Raw genomic sequence first — 6,000 nt, 5'->3', positions numbered from 1 at the left:
GAAGGCCAGAGGGCTCATGAAGGAATTTCAGGAAAACAATGTAGAACAATCCTGTTTCTGAATTGTCCCAGCAAGTAAGCTGGGCCCACTCCCTGCCAGCTCAGGAGGGAGGGCAAGCTGATCTCTGGGAGGGGCCAGGGGACCCGAAGCCATGCGTCACAGAAGCGCAGTGCTGCTTTAGGCCTTTGAGATGTGGAGTCCTCGAGGCCCGGCCTTCCCTCTGCTTTCCCTACTGTGGTCCTGCACCCATGTCTGAGCCAGACCTCACGTTCAGGGCCACCACTGCTGTGTCTTGACCGCTTTAGTCACCCACTACCGTGGCCAGGGCTGGGGCCATGCAAACCAACCGAGACCACTGAGGGCCTCCCCATGCTGGAGATGTGGCCATTCCCCAGACACTGGGTGGCAGACGTCCTGGGATGCTGGGTGAGGGAAAGGTCATGTCCACCATGAACGTGTTCCCCAGATGCCAGAGGTAATAGTGAGGTGTCTATCAGGTCCGAGAGAGGACACTGAATGGAGGATAGCTTTGCCTGCTGTGGCCTGTCCTCCGGGGTAACATTCAATCTCAACTTGTGATCTTCAACACAGTGGAGCTAAGAGCCCACAAAGTGTCCCCCACTTGTTCCACAGGCATATCTGACCTTCCAAAGTCTCCCTGGGCGTAGGTGTGGACATTCGACCCGTCAGGCCCAGTCTGCCCTATGGAGTGCACAGGAGAGCTCAGCTCCGTTGGCCTGAAATCTGAACCCTCCAGGGACCTGTAAACAGGGATCACGTTTCCAGAAGATGTCTCCGGAACAAAATGGCCACTCTCAGGCCTGTCCCCTCCGAGCCAGACCTCACTGAAGGGCCTTACATCTGGTGTGGGGGTATTTGGGGGTCAGAGGGACATCGGGAAAGTTTCTTCCTCAGACGCTCTGGCCACTGTCCAGGTCAGCCACAGTTTACGACTCAGAAACACATGGTTTCCATCACAGGGAAGAGGTTGGCTCCCTCTTGGACGTGCTTACTTGGAGGGTATGAACTTTCCCCTATCCCGAGCACACATGTCGCCCACCCCACCGGATCCCATAGGACTTTCCATGTCTGCGGACGGCCATGTGTACTGGACCATCGCTTGCTGACTCTCAGCTGCTGACCACCCACATTCAGGCTCCGCACCTGACCCTGACTCACACACCTAAGGGGCAGGCGGATGGAGCGGCAGGACACATGGAGGGAGACATCCAAGCTGGAGCCAGTGTCTTCCTGCTGGGGTGAGCCCCTTTGACCCTGACAGCCTCCAGTTCCCCTCAGATAAACAAGACGAGGAAGTCCTCGGTGGGGATGCTCTGGGAATGTGAAAGGGCCCAGCCTGAGGCAGGCTCCCACAGGGCCGCATGCTGCGGAGCTGGTCCCTGCTGGCTTCTGCTGAAGACGTTCTGAATGATGGACTCAACTGAGGCTGAGCCGCTCCCAGAAGCCATGCCTCCCAATCCCGAAACTCCACATCACCGCATGTGACACTCCCACCATCCCGCCCTCTTCCCAACTCTATAGGTGACTTCAATCTCCTCTTCCCTCTGCTTGAGAACTGTCCCTGCCCCATTCTGTGTCCATAAAGGGAATCCACACTCCATTGCGATTGTCTGTGGGTCTCCATTGACCTTGTGACCTAACATGGACAACAGAGGGTTCTCCTTTCAGACTCTTGAGCTTTCAATGAGACCCCAATCCCCACCCCAGAGAAAAGCAGATGCCACAGACCATGTGCCTGAATTCTTGGAGATAGTGTTCCCCAGTCCTCTCGATCCTATGACCTAGTGGCATGAACCATCCTTAAGAGACCAGGAACAGCCCCTTCCCCAGCTTGGACTTGGAGGTCAGTTGGTTGGGATGGAGGTAAATATTTGGCCAGAGGTAATGATTCCAGAAGCCCGGCTGCTCTAGAGTTTCCTAGAATTGGACCCAAGTGAGGGTCAGGTTCTGCCAATGCCCGGCTTGTAGGTGAGCAGAGAGCTTTGGGGCAGGTACAAGGAGCCTGACCCCTGAGGGACAGTAGTCTGGGGACTGGGGGAGGCTTGAGTGCAGGCAGATGGGAGGGGCGCCACGGTGTCTCCAGGTGACTGCCCCCGAACTTCCTCTTCCTCACGTGTCCTATATCAACAGGCACCAGGAAGTAATCCCGCGTCTGTCTATGTGGAAACTTCTCTTTGCCTCAAGCTTCTGCGACCAGGCTGCATGCTATGTCTCTGGCTGCCTCATTCCTTCCCAACACAGCCCAAGATGGAGTCAGCCCATGCTTACCCATAAGGGGCCCTGGAGAGGTGGTCTCACCATGACTTGGCCCCTTCCACTCAGTTCTCTGTCTTTTTTTTTTTTTTTTTAATATCTTTTTATGAGAGAGAGAGAGAGAATTGGAGTGCCAGTGCCTCCAGCTAGTGCAATTGAACTCCAGATGCATGTGCCATCTTGTGCACATGTGCAACCTTGCGTGTTTGTATCACCTTGTGCGTCTGGCTTATGTGGGACCTGAAGAGTAGAACATGGGTCTTCAGGCTTCGTGGGCAAGCGCCTTAGCCACTGAGCCATCTCTCCAGCCCTCAGTCCTCTTTAAACTGAGATAGAATTCACTTACAGAAAATTCAGTCTTGCCGGGCGTGGTGGCGCACGCCTTTAATCCCAGCACTCGGGAGGCAGAGGTAGGAGGATTGCCATGAGTTCGAGGCCACCCTGAGACTCCATAGTGAATTCCAGGTCAGCCTGGGCTAGAGTGAGACCCTACCTCGAAAAACCAAAAAAAAAAAAAAAGAAAGAAAGAAAGAAAGAAAAGAAAATTCAGTCTTTTAAGGCGTACAATTGAGTAGTCACAGACTTGTGCAACCGTCATTGTTATCAAATTCCAGAACATTCTCATCAGTCTGAAACGAAACAACAGGCCATGAAGCAGTCATTTGCCCTTCTCTCCCAGCCTTCCCCAGCCCCTGTTTAACAAACCACTTTCTGTGTCTATGGGCTTGCCCGCTCTGGGCAGTCATATTAATGGAATCCCACAAAATTGACCTTTTCTGTAAGGCTTTTTTTTTCCCTCTCACTCTAATGTTGAGTGAGGCTTATCTTTATTGTGTACATACGGGTACTTTACTCCTTTGCTTAGAGGAATAATGCTAACGCTCGCTGCCAGTTCAGTTGATGGGCCTTTTCTCTTCACTACCTCTTGTCACCGTGGGCACTATTGCTGTGGACATCTATGCACAATTGTTTGAATCCCTGTGTTCAGTTCTTCTGCATGGATCCCAAGAGGTAAAATGGTTTGGTCATGTACTAAGTCTATATTTTAACTCTCTTTTTTTTTGGAGGTAGGGTATCACTGTAGCTCAGGCTGACCTGGAATTCACTATGTAGTCTCAGTAATGGTACACTTGAACTCACAGCAATCCTCCTACCTCTGCCACCCAAGTGCTGGGATTAAAGGCATGTGCCACTATGCCTGGCTCTGTCTTAACTCTTTAAACAGCCTCCAGGCTTTGGTCTATAATGTCTCCATGATTTCCAACAATGTGTAGACTTCATTTTCCCATGTCCTCCTCCATTCTCATGGGGATGAAGTATATCTCATCGTGGCTTGTCTTTTATTAATCTGTTCTAATGTCAAAAAAGTTTTTTTTTGAGGCAAGCCCAACAGACTGGCCTTTTTTATGGAGGCGGGGAAAGAAAGAGAAAATTGGCACACCAGGGCTTCCACCCACTGTAATCAAATTCCAGACATGTGTGCCACCTTGTGTGTGTGTGCAACCTTGCACATGCATCACCTTGTGCATCTGGCTTACATGGGATCTAGGGAGTCGAACATGGGTCCTTAGATTTTTCAGGCAAGTGCTTTAACTGCTAAGCCATCTCTCCAGCCCCAAATGTTAAATTTTTAACAATAGTTTTAATTTTTTTTTTTAGTTATTTGCAAGCAGAGAAGAGTGAGAATGGATGGGCAGCTTCCAGGTACTGCAAATGAACTCCAGTTGCATGCGCCACTTTGTATGTCTGCCTTTATGTGGGTACAGGGCATCAAATTCAGGTCTTTAGGTTTTGCAGGCAAGCACCTTAATTGCTGAGCCATCTCTTCAGCTCCTCGTTGTGGTTTTGTTTTGCTTCCCCAGTGACCAATGATGTTCAATATTTTCTCATGTGCTTTCTGGAGGCTTGAATGCCTTCCTTTGAGAAATGTCTTCTCATATCTATTGCCCATGTTCTTTTTTGTTGGTGTGTGTGTACGCATATGTGTGTGTGTGTGTGTGTTGTGCATGTGTGTGCAGATGCATGTACAACATTTATGAAGAGGCTGTTGAGTGGCTTCTAGTGCTCATATTTGTGTTGTTGTTTTTCAGTCAGGGAACCCCCAGAAGGTCTCTGGTCCCCACCCTCAGCCACATTGGGGTTACAGATGTGTGTGGCCACATCTAGCTGTTAATTTGGGTTCTGGGAAATCATACTCCAGTGGCCTCAGGCCTTCTCAGCTTCTCATGCTTGTGTGGAATGCTTGCTGAGCCATCTCTCCAGCCCCCTGGCTTCATTTTAAAAATGAGGTACTTGGGTTCAAGGGATTGCCCAGCAGTTAAGGCACTTGCCTGCAAAGTCTAAAGGCCTGGGTTCACTTTCCCAGTAGCCATGTAAAGCCAGATTGTGCATGCATCTGGAATTCATTCACAGTGGCCAGAGGTTCTGATGCACCACCCCTTGCAAATAAATAGATAAAAATACTTGTAAGAATTAGCATTCCAACTGGAGTGATGGCTCAGCAGTTAAGGCACTTGCCTGCAATGCCTAAGCACCTGAGTTTGATTCCCCAGTATTTACATAGACCCAGATGCACAAAGTGGCAAATGCATCTGGAGTTTATTTGCAGTGGCAAAGGCCCATCTTCACTCTCTGTGTGTGTGTCTCTCTCTCTTCTTACAAATAATTTTTTTTTGAGGCAAGCCCAACAGGCTGCCCTTTTCTGATGCAAGAGAGTGAAAGTGAGAAAGAAAGGCAGAGAAAGAGAGAATTGGTGTGTCAGGGCCTCCAGCCACTGCGATCAAACTCCAGACGTGTGCACCCCCTCGTGTGCATGGGTGAACTTGCACTCTGTGTCACTTTGTATGTATGGCTCATGTGGGACATAGAGAGTCGTACATGAGTCCTTAGGCTCTGCAGGCAAACACCTTAACCACTAAGCCATCACTCCATCCCACAAATAAATAAAAAATTTAAAACATTAACATTCAGCTTCTTACAAAGGAGCAGAAGTGGCTCTTCTTCTCTTGGGGACACAGGTCTCTTATGGAGCATGTGATTTGCAAATGGTTCCTCCCATTCTGTGGGCTGCCCTTTCACTTCCTTCATAGTGTGCTTCGGAACACAACAGATTTCCATTCTCATGAAGTCCCATGTGTCTGTGGGGTTGCAGCATGAGCCTCCAGTGTCATACCTAAGGTACGTCCTTTCCCTCCATTCGGATTCTTTCCATCTGCTAAACTCCAGGCTCGGCAAGTTTCCTTTGTACTACATGGATCCTGAAGAGTCTGTCAGTCTCAGATAACAAAGCCTCCCCAGACAGTAACCAACTCTGAAAGCACAAGCCCACAGCACGCCATTAATCAAAGCCTTGAATGGTGAATGTTGATCATGACCCAAGGGTCACGAAGGTCTCCCTTGGGTCTGACTTCAGATGGCAGAGTACGTTTTCTTTTTACAGGTTCTGAAGAGGACCTGGAGAAAGGGGGCACCCTGGCATACAGTGGAGGGCACGCATGGTTGGAGTAAGGTTGCTCATGCGTGGCCAGGAATTTCCACCCAGCCTGGTCTTCTGCCAAGCGTAGGACAGCACTGTTGCTGGGGCGAAGCTGGGGGCTGGGAGCTGTCATAGTCTGTCCCCCCAAGAGACAAGCTGGTGGCGCCTGCACAGGAGAGGTCTCTAATGCTACAATGAGGTCGGGCCCGGACAGCGACCCAGGCAGGCAGGCAGCAAGGGAGAACTCGGGA

Source organism: Jaculus jaculus, chromosome 18, assembly GCF_020740685.1.
Source record: "Jaculus jaculus isolate mJacJac1 chromosome 18, mJacJac1.mat.Y.cur, whole genome shotgun sequence".
In the NCBI taxonomy this organism is placed as follows: Eukaryota; Metazoa; Chordata; class Mammalia; order Rodentia; family Dipodidae; genus Jaculus; species Jaculus jaculus.
The sequence above is the reverse complement of the archived record's forward strand: the minus strand, read 5'-3'. Positions refer to the sequence as shown.